Raw genomic sequence first — 16878 nt, forward strand, 5'->3', positions numbered from 1 at the left:
AAAAAGAAAAGAGATTTGTGTTAAGTACATTCTTTCCTTGTCACAATGTGTTTTGGCAATAAATCCTGTACACACAAACAGTTTTCAGTTCTCTGTTTTTTCCCCTTTAAATCCCTTTTTACATGTGGAGTAGCATTTGTTGGGGACATGTATTTGTGGGATGAGCAGCAGAGCTGAGTCTGTGGGTTTTAAAAACGGCCAAATCTTCTCTGCCAATGCCAAACAACTCATTCTGCTGATGCAAATGACTCTTGTTTGGAGCCTCAGGTGAGTCAGTCTCCAAAATTGCAATGGGTCAACTTAAAGCTATCGTTCAGAAAACTAAGTAGCTAAAGGTTTTTCGGTAGGGGTGGCAGAAAATAATCAATTCACTTAAGTATCAGGATTTATTGTTATAAGATTATAATTTTTTATTTTCAGAATTAAACCTTTCATTTTAGCTGGGTCGCAAAACAGTTACTGGACCCACCACCTCTTCAGGAGAGGTCGAAGTTCTTTTCTTCAACTATCTAGTAACGTGATGTCAGATACCCTGAATAAATCCTGAAAGCTGACTCACATGTGATGTGCATTTTTAGGGGAATGTATGGCTCCCGGTATATTCTCTCAGCATCATCATAATCATCATTTAACTTTTCATATGATCTGAGGTTAAAGAAGAGATTTAAACCAGATCAGCAACTCAAAAATCTTGAAAGAGTCGAATTAGGAGAAAAGCATATCCTCCCAGCCTTACTTCTGTGGTGAGTGAGCCCCTACACCAGAGATCTCCAACTCCTACCCTGGAGGGCCGAGAGGCTGCAGTTTTGTTTTTTCCAACCAAAAACTCTACCGCCTTATTTCACTGATTACCTCACCTTCAAGTAGAGAGCAGGGGCAGATCAGTGAAATCAGCTGGTGGAGTTTTTGGTTGGAAAGAAAACCTTCAGCCCCTTAGCCCTCCAGGGTAAGTTGGAGATTCCTGCCTCACACCAAATCCAAAGACCAAGTTCTGTGTAAGGCAAAGATTCAAACAGTCTGCAAGCAGCCAGTCTCTGATCTCATGGAACTTCCAGGAGGCCTGGAGTGACTGTCTTGTTAGAGCATGAAATGTAACAACAACCTTAAATGTAATAACTTAGCCAAAATTTAAAAATGCTGGACCCAAAATGTAATGACTTTTTGCCAAAAATGTAACTACAAGTTACCTTTATTTATTTATTAATTTATTCATTTATTTTTCAATTTAATTTCAAACTCAGCTGTTTCCTTACATTATTGACCATTTGTTGCATTTTGGGTTTTATTCCTCTTTTTTTTTTTTCAGCTACATTTTGGGTTGTTGTTACATTTAGGGCTCCAATGTCTCTCACCACTAGCCCTGTTTGCTCTGGTGTCAGCAACCACCTGGGACTTGTAGTCCAGGCTCCTAAGCATTCATCTGCCCCTTGAAACAATCATAAAAATTAGCATCCATATGAGCTTGTTCCATTTCCATTTGCTGTTAAGCTATAATGCTGACTTTGTCCTGATGGGGTTAAGTGAAGGGGTGCTGTGTGTATACCTTTCCAGTACCTGCTTTGGTCTTCAACACCTGTCACCTTTCACCTTTAGAGACCTGTAGCTGTTACGCTATAATCTACTGAGGGTCACGTAATGAGCATCCCCTGTCGGTTTGCTGACACCTAGCTGTTACTTTAACAGGGTGGTGATCTGTCAGCCTGACAGTTGGTTTGGTTTAATATCAGCCATTGAGCTTTGAAACTGCACAGGGTAACTTGGGGGCTGTTTACATGACAACGGTTTTGTTGCGTTTCAGCCTTGCGTTTACATGTAAATGGCTTTTCAGCCGACCTTTTCAAAACCCCAACTTTTGAAAACGGCCTCCAGAGTGGGATATTTCTGAAATGCTGCTGACACCGTTGCTGTGTAAACAGTAAGCCAGCGTTTTCAGTGGAAGCAATGATGTCACACTCTGCTTTGCGCTTTACGTGTACAACCGGACAACAGTGCTGTTGTTACAATCGTTGCGAGCTACTGTGTTGTGCCTGTGCTGCTCAATCTGCTGAATCTGCTGACTGTCTGTAACAAAATGAGCATCTGTTGCTCCTCTTTTGCACTAAGTATTCCTCAGTACACCATATCATTGGCTAAACATTACTTTGGTGGGGATCTCCCAAAATCTGCCTCTGGACAAGACAGTTGTTACGCAGACTGCAAGCCTGGCATGCTTACTACAGTGTTTTCAGTCCCTCAGCATTTCCGTGTAAATGCTGATTTTTTCACTGCTTTTTTACTTTGTTTTAGCGTTTTCAGATGAAATGTTGTGTAAACAGGGCCTTGGTTGTGTTTTAATGTTTCTTTGTCTCATTCTGATATGAGGTGATGAACTTTGGGGTTGTAGTGGGCAAGGTTTACTCTCACATTGAAATTCTTACACTGACTCTTTTTTTTCTCATATGAAGCCACATGCCTGAACCCTTCTCCCTGTTGAGGATCATGAAAAGGGTTGCCTTAGAAGTCAGAAACCCAGCTCTGAACATGTGACTGTAGTGCAGTCTGTGCTATGTGTATGTAACAGCAGGACCCCTGGGAGTCCCACTGCATGCCTGGTGTTTGCCCTCACATCAGCCACTTCCTGGAGGATGAAGAGCAGCAGATGAAGTGAATGGCACAGTTCACCTGAGGGAGTGTTTGTTATAGACGCAGCAGGCCCATGAACTATAGATCTGCCGTGAGTAAAGTGAGCTGTGTATGTATCTGTGTGTGCTGACACTGAGGAGGCCTGACAGACTTGTCCTCTGTCAGCAGATGGAGGCATGCATAATTCAATCTGGAGGCAGTTTCATGCTGTTTCTCTTCCTGTCTCATCACTGTTCCCAGAGACAGACAAAGCAGGATTAGGATGTACAGGAGAAGCTGGGGATACAGTTGTCTTCCTTTATTTGCTCAGCAGAGGTTTGCCGCCTGCCTCGTTCATGAGCTTGTTACATCTGTTCACAGAGGTTACTGTAACCATCTATTGTTTCAGATTTCACTGTCTGCTGCTCATAATCCAGCTTTTCTGTATCTGCCTCTTTTTCTTCCGTCATCTCACCAACCTCATCATTTCATATTACCCTGAATATTAGCTTGGAATTTTCTCTTAGCGTGTATATGAAAAGGAGAAATCAACACTCCTAATATTTTCACTTTTTCTTCATACGAACAGGCTCACGTACAGTTCCTCTCAGGCATACTGAACCCTGGCTGGTTGGACTGTTTCATTCTGTGATGTTGTTTGCCAGGGTAAGCTGCACTGCAAACAAACCTACCATGTTAGCCAGTGTGTGACCTTAGCTGTGCTGTAAAACCCCTGTTTTTGTGGCTTTGAGGAAAAGGATCTCATGACATCAAAAAGGCTCTAAAGTTGGCAAAAGATAACACTACATGTACTTTTTCTGTCTAACAGCTTAAAGCAGCTTAAAGCCGGGGTTTTCAACTTCAATTCAGGCAGGTCCAGTCAGATAAAGTGCACTCCATATTTCCATTTAGACAGTTAGATTCAATGATGTGGGATGTGGTGTTACTTCTATGCAGATGATATCTCCTCACTCCAAAATTCAGAGCCTTTCCTCCGGTATGTTAAGTTTGCACTTTTACTTTACCGTCTTGTCATACATGCCAGGTTGTATTATGTGGTCTCACCTCACGTTGTTCTTAACTTCCTGTCTGGGTGTTTTCCTGCTATACTGTGATCCCCACCCCTCATTTTTTTTTTCCCTGTCTCCCATTACCTCATGTAAAACACCTCATGTGCTGTTCTAGGTTCTGTTTACACAACATTTCGCCCAAAAACAGTGGAAAAAATTGTGTTTACTTAGAATTGCTGAGGGAATGAAAACACTGTAGTATGCATGTGGGGCGGCATTATGGGTGGGTCCAAAGGTCCCAGGCCCACCCTAAACTTCTTATAATTTTTATATTTACAAATAGTTTTTAAAAAAGCATGGTAAAATTTTGTCACTTCGTGTTTGTTTAGTGAGTGTCAAATGGTCTGTCTTTGAAACAGGAGCCATGTGTCTTAGCCTGTTGGAAAAAATGAAAATTAAAATGAAGTTATTAAACATTCAGCTTTATGTGGGTGGGATCAGAACATTATTTATGGAAAGACTGTACATTGTTGTTTATTTTATTTAACAGTGGTTAATGTCCTTGCTCTTACACCTTATAATGCAAAAATGCAAACTAAATGTGAAAAAAGCAACCAAATCCACTTTAAAACTACACATAGTAACATGGTTATATTCTCAGTCATTTTTTGTTAATTAAATTAACGATCTACAAATTTGTCTGGCTTTTACAGTTTATCCTGAAACCATTTATTGTAAATAGCCCCTTCGTCTGCCCTCCATGCCTTCTGAGCCTTGTACAAAGTTTGTGTTGGTGTTGCCAACTCCTCAGTGAGGGGAGTTACCACTGGCTGTCCCAGGCGGGTCACTAATGGCCCTTTTTCACTAGCATGCCTTGGCCCTACTCTACTCGGCTCTACTTCATTGGCAGCATGTTTCCACTGGCCTGGTGCCTCCTAAAACAAGCTAGTTTAAGTATCTACTCCTCTGGTTCCAAGCGTGCTGAGGCGATACTAGAAAATGACATCACCGACTGCTGGACAGACAATGTCGTCATCGATGAGTCATGAGCGTGACACCCAAAACAAGACGGGACATAAGAGGACGAGCGCCACCTGCCATTTTTAAACAACAATGGCATGAATGGTGTCCCGTCAAGTTTCTCCCTGGTCCAGCGATGAGGTCCAGGCCTTTCTGGGTTTGGTGGCTGAGGACAGGAGGACAATGGACAAGTCCTCCATTGTTTGCGATTGTTGTGTTGATTTCTGTTTACCAGTTAGATACTGCTTTATTTGATGTTACTTTGTTAATCTAGTTTATCTCAGCACATGTAGCACTGACTCTCTGTTACTTCATTTAGTCTCCAGCATTGAGGCTGGGATTTTCTTTTGATTCTATTTTTTTTTCCACTCTTTGTCAGGGCTTAATCCTCTGACATCATCTTTGTTCCATTGAAGTTGAGTATGTTCCATTTCATAAAACATACCTGCATCAATCGATTCTACTTTCACTTGTTGGTTGAAAAAAAAAAAAAGTATTTTTTTTTTTCATTTAAACATCGCCAGTAAGAATAAATCCACTATTTTTTTTTCCTGGCAAAACAGAGGTTGTGAAGGTAGGGTCACGTTTTTGATCAAAAAATGTTTGTCATACTCAATAAAACATGAAATAGTTTAGGATTTTAAAATATTGAATGTGTTGCACTAAGAAGCTTTTTGGTTTCTTTAATTGAAAGTGGTTAAAATAAGGTTACCTTTGACACAACCAAGCATGAGGAAATCTCCATTAACTCCAGCTCTGTTTCCCTCTTTCCAAAAACATGTTTTTAAAAAGAGCAAATATTTGCGTGAAGTGCTTGGTTTCTTGCTGAGGTGGATTTGCATTTGCACAGTTGTTTCCTCCAGAAATTGGAGCTCCTTGGATGTCCTGTGCAGTGTTGATCTGCGGAAATATCCGAAGCATCTGTCATGATAAATGTCCGTCTGTTCCTGTCTGTGCTGCCACTCCCCACCGCCACTCCTCTCTGCACTTTGTGGTCGGCGTATGCTGCCATGATTCCCCCCTCTCCTCTCCTTGCCAGGTTAAATAGTTGTTCAGTTTGTATGAATTATGAAGCAGCTTCGCTGTCAGAGTAACTTCATTGCATTTTCAAAGTCAAATACGACGTGTGTTTGTGTTTCCAGGCTGCCTGCTCTTTATCTGTGCTGGCATTGTTTTGGGGTAAAGCTTTTCTTTTTGCTGCTGTCTGAATGCATAGCTCACAATGACTGAATCAAACCTTATTTAACCGTGAAACCTGTTAGATGTAGTTAGCTCAGTTAATTAGTTTGATGTGCATTTGATGTAGCTTCAATGCCCTATTACCCTTGAGGAATGTGGCAACAGAAACATGGAAAAAGCAGCTTGTCGCCTCATATGAGGCTAATCAAAACAAGAAAAAAAAAATCTTATGTCCTAATCTTTAATTTTTTTTTGGTAAACTAAAGAAACTAGCTTCATTGCTTTCTCATTGTGAAACTAGCAACTGCTTCTTTTATCTTGGATTATTTGGTTTAACCTCATATTTATTTTAAGGGGGGTTTATGTGTTTTTTGTTATGCTTCCACTGTCCCTCTAGAGTCCCCGTAGTATCTTTACATGATTTACAGCTCAGTACAATCCTATTATTCTCTCTCTGGAGTTTTAGAAAACCCTTTTCTCAGCCTCTGTCTGAAACACTTGGTTTTTGCTGCTGTCTTTTTAACCCCCCCCCCCAAAAAAAAAATAAAATAAAATAAAAATAAAAAAAAAAAGGTCCAGTTTGGATCAGTACAGTTTGGTACAGGTTGAATCAGAAAAGCCTGATCCTGTTAATGTTTTCACAGCCAGCTGTGCCCTTCGTGGTAGGCGGCATGCAAGCCAGATGCTGAAAGCCATATCAGTTGTGTAATAGCATGACAGTACAGCAGCGCGACACAGTGTACCCCGCTAATAAATCCAACGAAGAAGAAAAATGTAACACAGTTAACAAAGAGCAACATTGAAGGACATCCACAAATTCATCTTCTCTGTGATTGGCATGTGGCTCTTTGATACAAAGAACAACCAAGCTTTGTTTCAGAGAAGTCTGTGAGCTGCCAGGAGAAATAAAGCAGCTACTGCCACATAGGAAGTGATGATTCTTTCCACCAATCAACAGACTGCAGTGTTCCTAGCTCCACCTCCTGGGGTTGGATCTGTGTGTCTGGCACCCCAACAGAAGGGTCCCAAGAAGTGGGATAGTACAGGTTGGTAATTTGGGGACCTGTGCTGGTTTTAGTCAAAAGAAACAACACAAATTGTCTGTATTGAGAGGAACTGATCTGCTTGGTGGAAACTGCTACTCCACAAACCTCCTTCCCTTTAATTAGCCAGCCATCTGGAGGCCTGTTGGGGGGCAGAGCCACTGGCATACCTTTGTGTTTGAGGCCCGCTCCTCCAACATGTCATGAAGCAGTTCACAGTGATGATCTCATTATTTCAGCAAGTCTGCTGAGGATCTGGTGCTTTTTTTTTTTTTTTTTGAGCAGAGTGTTTTGATCAGTTTTCAGACTCATTGAAGGATTTCTACAAGGTGTGAATATGGAGAGGTTTGAAAATCTGCACATGCTCAGTCTGAACATCCAGTTCTGGTACTTTAGATCATGGTTTAAAATATGAAAAAGCAGGAAAAATAAATTTAGTTGGATTTGGGGTTTTGTTTTGAACTAAGGGTTCCCGTTCTTCGAGATAATTGAGAAACAAGAACATTGCTTATTGAAAAAGATGTTTCAGATGAATATTTGAAAGCTCTGTACTAAACTGGAAGTCTGAAATGGAAGTTCTTTCAGCTTTTCTGCATGACTGCATACAGACTCAGTACAGCAGTATACAAACACTGCATGGCCTGATTTTACATTTCCGTCTTCATCACATCATTTTCTGTAAAGCGGAAACGTAATGATGGTATGGAAAAATAGGGAAACATGAAAAAATATCCCTGCATGGTAGAGTTTAGTATGGAGTACAAGGCAAAGGAAACTGACCACAACAATGTGTAAAGCTGTATTAAAGCTTCTTCTGCTAAATCTGCTGTGCTGATTGGGCTGATAGAACACATCCCACATGAACAGCATCAATACGTTAAGGAAGGAGGAAAAATACCCAGAATCAGTGTCCTGTTGGTGTTCTGAGCCCCCTCATGTTATTTGGTCATGATGTTGATTCGGTGTTTTATGCTTCGTGCTGACAGTGTAAATATGAAACCACATCAGGAGAGCCCTCTATCACCACAGACATGTATCACATCGACTGCTGTGATCCAAACCTGTCATTAACTGCTCCATTACTACATAGATCAGTCTCAGTGTGGACGGGACAGCTGGCTTCAGTCCCTGCAGTTTTTCCTGCCATATGCAGCGCGCTGATCAGACAGCAGGACGAGGTGTGAAGGTCACCCCGGTGTCAGAGCAGCAGATGTCTCTCTGGACATGATGCCGCTGGAGAGATCCAAGTTTGTGGTTAAAAGAGCTGCAGCATTGAGAGCAGAGCAGGGTTCAGCTGCTCGATGTGGCGCAGCACAGAGAAGAATCACAGCCACACACTCCAAAGGGCAGTGAAGAAACATCATCACCATATATAAAAACATCAATGTGTTTGTGTGTGTGTGTGTGTGTGTGTGTGTGTGTGTGTGTGTGTGTGTGTGTGTGTGTGTGTGTGTATATATATATATATATATATATATATATATATATATATATATATATATATATATATATATATATATATATATACTCCAAAAAAGCTTAGATGCTTGTTTGGGTAAATTCTTAAGTAGTGACAAAAAGAAATAAAGAATGAAATCGAATTAAATAAAACCCCACTTATTAATGGTTTGAAGAAATTAAAACCACACGTACAATCGAAAACAGTGAAAAGACAACAAATTGTAACAGTTTTGAAAGTTTTGAACAAATTATGTATTTTTCCTAGAGCAGGTTATGAACTTGATGGCTTGTTTCTCTGTAAAGCTGCTTGCAAACCTCTTCAGTTGCATGTTATGGGTTTTTGGGTTTGTTGCCTAAAGTGTAGTTACTGATTTGGGCTTGTCTGATTATCTCTATGCTTTTTACAATGAGAAACACAAACACACCAAAGTAATACAAATGGTGCGCAGATCAATCAACATTAGTGGTCTTTTTAACCAACACTGGTATCAGTAATGATTAATGCTTGTGGGTGATATCCATACTGAAGTTTCAGTTTCTCTTCTCTTCTCTGTGCGTGCTCCTCTCACCCTCTTTGCTCATGGTCACTCTGCCCTTCCCTCCCTGCCATTGTGTAATTTGTTTCTGTTCAGTCATTTCATCATCTCTACAGTGATGCATAATATCCTCAAAGGTTGTTTAAAGTTGCACACACACACACACACACACACACACACACACACACACACACACACACACACACACACACACACACACACACACACACACACACACACACACACAAATAACACAGTCTGGGGTGAGGTGGAAAATAGTTTTGTGGTCTGACAAATCAGAATGTAACTTTCTTTTTGATTGATATGATTCTTCCACTTTAAAGAAAAGAGGGAGAACTCTGCACACAGTTTAAAACAGAGCATCTCAGATTAAAGGGTCCATGGCATGTGGGGGTGCACACAGACGCTAAAAGAGTGTGGTAAAAGAAAAGGGTGATGACACAGGATGGTAAACATGCACTTGTACTGCTGACATTAATGTAAAATAAAAATATATTTACATAAGATAGCAAAATGATCAGAATATGTATTTCTTAAAGTGCTATCTTTGCACTATGTAAGTTAAAAAAAAAAAAAAAAAGGTCAAATAATTTGAAAATCATCAAATTCTTCTTTTATCAAAATTCCATAGTGCTCCATGGAGCTGTGGCTGTAAGCAAACCCAGAAAACAGCTGCCATGTTAATGGTATTGTGGCTGTTTCAGGGCTTTTCTTTTCACTGATCCTCATAGCTTTCAAAAAACAACCAAATTATATTCTGAGATATATATATATATATATATATATATATATATATATATATATATATATATATATATATATATATATATATATATATATATATATTTTTTTTTTTTTTTATTGAAGACCTTCTTTTTAAATCTGCTGTGATGCTGGAGCTTGGGATGAAATGATTTCAGATTGCTAGTCGTTTTTTTTCAGTTGGCCTTTTGAGCCACAGCACTGGATGCTATTTATAGAACAAATCCCCACCCCGTCCATCTGCTCACACTACAAATCCCAGAGATCTCTGCTTCCTCTAATCTGGTCATATGACCCGGCAGTGAAGCAGGTGGCACGTGGTCATATGATGTTGTGAACCGACGCTGAGGAGCAGCAACATCTGAGCTAAATCACAGCCCACATCTCTCCCTCTGCTGAAAGGTAAAGCCTGAAGATTCTCTCCTTTTCTCTGTCTGTGTGCCTTTAGTGAGGGATGCTGCAGCCTCACACGGAGGAGGGGGAGGAGGAGGAGGAGGAGGAAGAGGAGGAGAGGCAGGCAGGGATGAGGGGGATGGTAGGCCATCAGGGATGCCTCTGCGTTGCTAACACAGATGCACAGATGATATGTCAGTGTGTGAATGTGTGTGTTGCAAACATGTTGGGCCTCAGGTTGTGTGTGGGGAGTGTGTTGTTGCCGTGTTGTAGGAGAAAGGCAGGGTTAGAAGAGATGGTTCTGTGACTGGGTTCCTCTTTCAGCATAAGAGCTTTCTGTTGTTGTTCTGTCAGGGGGGTCCACACATGGATGGATGACTCCTGTTAGCTGCTCCTCCTCAGTGCAAACATGTCAGTGGAGGCAGGTCAGGGGGATGTTTGGTGTGACATGTCACTGCCATTTAAACATGAAGAGCACTCTCTACACACAATGTTCCCCTTCTTCACTCATTGGTTCCTGCTTTTCTCTTTCTGTGCAGGTCACAAACAAAAACACAAGAACCCATTCTTTTGATAGATGTGTCTAATTTGTGTCTGTGGGGGTTCACTCTTTTTGTTTTCCATTTACTTCCTCTAATTGTCGTACAATGATTCAGGGTTAGCTAACTTGCTAGCCACTCACTTAAACCTGGTTACACCTTTGTACTGTTGAAACACATACAAACAACCTGACATGTACCGCCTGTCATAATGTTATGAACAGAAAGTTGGCTCGTTGCTGATAGAAAAGCAAACTAGTTCTTTGGAAGAACATTATAAGAACCAACTAAGAACTAGTACCAAACGAGCACTGGTGGAAAAGGGGTAATAGGGTCACTTCTGGCTCAGGGCAAACTTACTCAGTTATTAGCTAACTAAGATATGCTTACAACCAGATGATGATCTGAAGACTTTATATCAGCTGCTTAGAAAACAATAGATGACATCAGAGCAGCACTGTGTGGTGTTTATCCCAGGAGAGGGAATCGCTTTTTGAGTCATGACAGTTTGATGTGATACAGTACCATGTGATACAACACAATACGCTACAATGGAAACGACAAAATACGATGGGATATGCTATGACATGCTATGTTATGTTATCCTAACATATGATACCACATGTTAGGATTCAATACAATTGAAGCATACAAACCAGAACCTGAAGCATACACACAGATATAGAACAAAGATGTAACCACATGCCGTTGTGTTGTAAACAGAAAGCCCTGTGATAGGTCCTTGGAGCACCACTGTGTTTTCACACTTCAACACTACAACACCCTTCCTTATAACACTGTAGAGGTATGTAGTGCAGATAACTGTGTAGGGTCAGAGCAGAGGTATAAACCAGTCTTTACCCACCCTCCCCCTCTGTCTCCTCTCACTGATGGTGCTTAGAGCAAACCAGCTGCTGCCATTCTTCAGATGTGTATTGATCACCTGTCAGTGTTTGTGTCCCGAGTCAGGTGTAAGTAGCTGTGTGGATCAGACAGTTTGCAGTAATGGCAGTTGGCACACATGGTGAGTCGAACACCAGGTGGAAAGTTCCTTTTTTTGTTGTTTAAATGCTAAAGTTTCTTTACTGCTGCGATGACATCCTGGCTGTGTTTGTGTTGCAGCTGTTTTGTTGTCATTTAATGAAAAATAAGCAAATAAAAGACTTGCTGTGAAATTAATGGGACCAACCAGTGTTCAAGAGGTCTTTGGTTGATATGCATAAGCTCCAGGAATCACCACTTCTCTTGATCCAGGGTTATAGTTGGGTTGTTTTGGACAGGAGCTGGAGTCAATAAGACATCTGTTCAGCTGTATCATTCATGTCTCAGTGTATTAATGAAATTATCCTTGTTAGTGGTGTTTTTCTTCTGTCTGCCCCCCCTACTCATTTTACACTAGCTGTGTTTTCCTAAAAACAGGCAGTCATGCTCACTGAGTACCTAAAAAATAAAATGTAAATGCAAAGACAAGTTTTCTCTGATGATCAGAGGTTTCTGTTATTTAAAAAAGTTAAACTGTTTGTAGAATAAAATTATCCATTGTGTTGTCAGACTGCAGGTGTCTCATATCTATGATTCAAATGGTGTTAAGACAGCCGGGTTGCTGTACCTTCATCTGCAGCTGTTTAAGCTCTTATGTCCAAGATCTGTGCTGCGGTCTCAGTCAGCAAGACGCAGCAGACAATGTTCCACACCCCTGCTCGCTTACTAAAGATTTGGGCAAACCAGAGGGGGGAAAGAAATCAATAATGTAAAAAAAGGGCTCTGATTCCGTGGCGCAGCGCAGGGGGCACAAGCCTGGTGCACCCTGTGCAGTGCTAATTTCGTGCGGCGCACCGCTGTGCGCTGCCAATTTGACAATTTGGTAGACTGTCTGCGCAGAGATGGGTGTGACTGCGCGCCAGGGGGAGTTGACGGCGCACCAGGGGGAGGTGTCAGCAGATTCATGTTGGAGCAGTGACAATTTTGTGCCAAAAACAGTGCAGAAAGTGCGCTGAAAGCTCGCCAGCTCCAACCTGGTCTATTCTCGGTGCAAAGCGGAGCGCACCCTCCACAGCTGTAATTTGGTGACAGGCGCACATGTGCGCACATGTCAACAAAGCCTCAGAGGCAGGTTTCCAGAGTGTCAGGCACATTTTAATGCAATAAACAATCACAGTAATCACTATTTAATGTAACCGTCTGAACCAGCATATACATTTATATCTATATTAACTGTCCCGTCACATCTGATGTCAGATTAAAGCCGTTTGTCATAATGGAAAGTTAACCTGCCGGCAGCTGGAAGTTTGATGCACATCTTACAATTAAACAATAAACAGCCTTAACATCTGATACTGAGTATATATCTGGTTCTCTCATTTCATTTAACTTAAAGAAAAGAGGGAGAGAAAAGACGAAGAAAAAAGAGACAAAATAAATGTTTGTCACTCAGGATTTACCCGTGATTTCCCATATTTCTCTGTTTTAGTCTTTATTTTTAACCTGATCTAAAAAGATGGAGTACATTATTGTAAGGAGGATGAGGTGGAGACACTGGGAGAGTATACAGTGTATCACCAAAGGTTCTGCTATTTGGTGATGACAAACCAGGAGTGCAGGTGGATCAAAAGTATTCTGAATGGATAAGCCAGCTGTGTAACTGTCTCTTCATTTTGTTCTCCTATTAATGACAAAGGAACAGATTACATCGGTCCCAGGAGCTGGTCCACACGGTGACGTGCTTCGTGTCCTCCGATGTGCCCTGCTGTCCATTCTCCTGCTGCAGGGACAGCGGCTCTGACCGTCTCCACTACCCGGTCTTTCCAGCACATGGTTTCCACGGTGCTGGGCATCACTCAGACCAATCAGACGCTGCGCCTCAGCTGCAGGGCATTTAAAGGCGAGGAGAGGTGCTCATTTGATTGGTGAAAACAGCGCTCAGCTGTGTTAAACCCACTCACAGCTTTTCTCCTCCCTCTCTGCTATTTGCGCGGAGGGAGGCGTGGAAGCACTCCCCTGCACCTCTCTGCGCCTTCCGTGTGCCTCTCTTGGCACTGCAGGAAACGTACAAAGTGCACCGGTCACGCCCTGTCCGTGCGGCGAAGGCGCTTGGTCTATGAAATTAGAGCCCAATAACTTCACAAATGTCATCCCCCATTTCTAGCCATCATTGTTTCCCGCTCCAAGTGTCGTCAGCCAACGCCCCCCCTACAGCTACATATACAGTGACGTACTGACAAATTATACAACACAATGACGTGGCTTCAGCTTGGCTTCTTGCTGATGGAAAACCAAACCAGTTCTTAGGAAGAACATTATTAGAACCAACTGAAAATTAGCATCAAACCAGCACTGGCAGACTTCTGGCACAGGAAAAACTAAACTAAATAATTAGCTAACTGAGATATGCTTACGACCAGATGATGATCTGAAGACTTCATATCAGCTGGTTAGAAAACAATAGATGACATCAGAGCAGCACTGTGTGATGTTTATACCAGGAGAGGGAATTGCTTTTTGAGTCATGACAAGTTTGATGTGATACAGTACCATGTGATACAACACAATATGCTACAATGGAAACGACAAAATAAGATGGGATAAAAATATGACATGATACGTTATATGTTAACATATGATACCACATGATAGGATTCAATACAATGGAATGTGGTACAATACAACAAGATAAGACAGGATAGATATAATTCAGGGAAACAATATGAAACTATGTGATGAGTCAAATTTGACCCAGGGAAACAGTAATATCATTATACAGCAATAATTAAAATACTGCAAAAGAATTGTGTAACAAACATTAAAGTGTGTCCTGAAGCTGACAGTAGAAAATGTCCTTTACTGTGATGTCAGGAACTCCAGCAGGTCTTTTTCAGCCAGCTTCCACTCCTCCGTCAGATCCACTGTAAGTCCTCTGTGCTTCTTTTGTGGGGATGTTTCCTCTCTGTGGCACCTGAAGCTGATAGTTTATAGGACAGTTAAACTTTCTTTGCTAACTTCAGTGCATCCTCCATCTTTAAAAGAGGCATGGAGAGAGGGATAGAATAAATAACAGAATAAGGAATAGATTGTTCTCTTGTATGGCGGAAGCGGGACATAAACACTGTGTGGGTGTGTATCTGTGTTTTAAAATGACCTTACCCTTTATAATGCATCAGTTATGAGAAGAAGAACAGATCAGAGTGTTTATGATTGTGAACTCTCTCCATGTTTGGTGTTGAGTGGATTCTTCCTCCGTGGTGTGTCGGTCTGTATGGAACAGGATGCGGAGTGGTGGGTGTTCTCTGCGTGACTCATTGCTCATCTAGCCGATCTGGACAACAGATTGTTCTCTCGAAGCGCTCACTCTCCTCTTTCTCTCCATCTTTGTTTCTCTAGTTGTTATTGATTATCTGCTGTTTGTTATGAATATTCACTCATGAGTCACTGCAGCACAGATTGAGAGCTCAAATTTTCATACTTAGTCTGACAAGGTTTTCAAAACCAAGGCCTGTGGTGGGGTCACTGGATCAGGAGTTACATCAGGCCTTCTTGTTGCCCATTATGGTGAAGGACATGGCTGTAAAAACCTTGTTATTTATTACTGCTTGTTATTGCTTTTTTCTCTCTTCTTGGCATTTTGCAGATCACAGACTACATCTGTCAAGGACCAGTGTTTATTATGTCATCTACTGAACATGGTTCTTACATTGTTGGTGTTACTGGGTTTAGAAAATGTGCTTCATAGAGACGGTTTCTTCTTGATGTCAATACTTCTGCATCATATTTTAACTTTGTTGATTTAAAGCACTTTGTAAACTAAGAGTGCCAGTCATTACAGCTGCATTTGAATTTGGATGTAAGTGTCAGACGATTTGCATGAGCCACAACAAATGCATGGGCAAAAACACGGAAGCAAAAGCAACACAAAGGAAGTAAAGCCACAAGGTTAGTTTTTTTTTTATATTTAGCTCTATGAATCAAACTTGTCATAACATTAGCATTAGCACTATATTTATCACAGCTGAAGGTAAAAAGAAAACAATCATTTGCTTACTTTCACAACTTTTATTTGTTTGTTAGGATAACTGTGCTCTGAGCTTTAGCTTTAGCTTAATGTCTTTAGCTTTAACTTAATGTTGTGCTTCAGTTACACAACTTTTACATGCTAATTGAAACTACCAAAAATGTTACATTAAATTTTTAACTCTGGCCAGTGGGTGGGTATTTTTTCTCCAGTTACTCTGGACTTAATGGTTTCTGTTTGATACACCTGCTTGAGTAGTAGATGTGCCAAGATTTTTTTTCACTGTTCCTTTCAGAAATCAATCATACTTATCCACAGCAGTGAGTCTGTGGATCAGCATCAGTTCTGCTCTTCTGCACTCTCCATTTTTCTCCATTCTTCATTGAAAAACTGCTCAAGCTCTGTCAGGCTGCATGGGTATCAGGCATGAACAGCCCTTTTCACATCCAGCCACAAATTCTCTGTAGGACTGAGGTCTGAGCTTTGACCTGGCCCTTCCAGAATGTTTACCTGGTTGGTTTAAAACCATTCCTGTGTAGTTTCTACAGTATGCTTCAGATCATTTTCTTACTGGAAAATAAAACTCCCCTTAAGCTGTAGTTCACTTACAGTGTTATTCAGATTGTCCCCTGGGTTTCAGTGTATTTTGCAGCATCGCAGCATTCATCTGCCTTCTACCTTCCAAGGCCTTCTAGGGCAGGCTGCTGAGAAACATCCCCACAGCATGATGCTGTCACCACTATGCTTCACAGAGGGGATGGTGTGTTTTTGGTGATGTGCAGGGTTTGGTTTCCGCCATACTTGGCGTCTTGTCTGACCAAAGAACTCATTTTTGGTCTAAGCAGACCAAACAACCTTCAACCACTTGACCATACAGTCTTCCACATGCCTTTTGGCGAACTGTTGTCAAGATCTAATACAAATTTTCTTCATCAGTGGCTTTCTCATCACCACTCACCAGAAAGCTTTGAGTTGCTATATGCTTAGTCTCCCCCATCCCAGCAGCTGAAGCTTGCGACTCCTTCAAAGCAATTGTAGGGGTCCTGGTGGCTTTCATCACTGGCCTCCTACTTGCACAGTCCCTCAGTTTATGAGGATGGCCTGATCTCTGCAGAGTCCAATATGGGCCATCTTCCAGCCATTGCTTGATTGAGTTCATTGAAATCCAGGGGATGTTCACAGCCCTGGAGATGTTTCTCTACCCACCCAACCCTTCCCCTGAGATGCTCGTAGTGTTCTTCTGTCTTCATGGTGTAATGGTAGCCAGGAACACTGATCAACCAGTCTCTAGACTCTCCAGACACTGGT

General features: G+C 41.5%; 1 protein-coding gene across 1 annotated transcript in view; it reads left to right on the top strand.

The window, feature by feature from the left end:
- The first annotated feature begins 9908 nt into the window (after window positions 1-9908).
- The window catches only part of tsnare1 (T-SNARE Domain Containing 1), a 247546-nt gene continuing 240576 nt past the window's right edge, over window positions 9909-16878 (top strand). The window contains exon 1 of the mRNA XM_074683894.1: window positions 9909-10035. The gene's annotated coding sequence lies outside the window, so the exon portion shown is untranslated. The remainder of the gene's footprint in view (window positions 10036-16878) is intronic.

The sequence above is a fragment of the Halichoeres trimaculatus genome, unplaced genomic scaffold (assembly GCF_033239565.1).
Source record: "Halichoeres trimaculatus isolate MK-OKI-2021-1 unplaced genomic scaffold, fHalTri1.1 fHalTri1_scaffold_12, whole genome shotgun sequence".
In the NCBI taxonomy this organism is placed as follows: domain Eukaryota; kingdom Metazoa; phylum Chordata; class Actinopteri; order Labriformes; family Labridae; genus Halichoeres; species Halichoeres trimaculatus.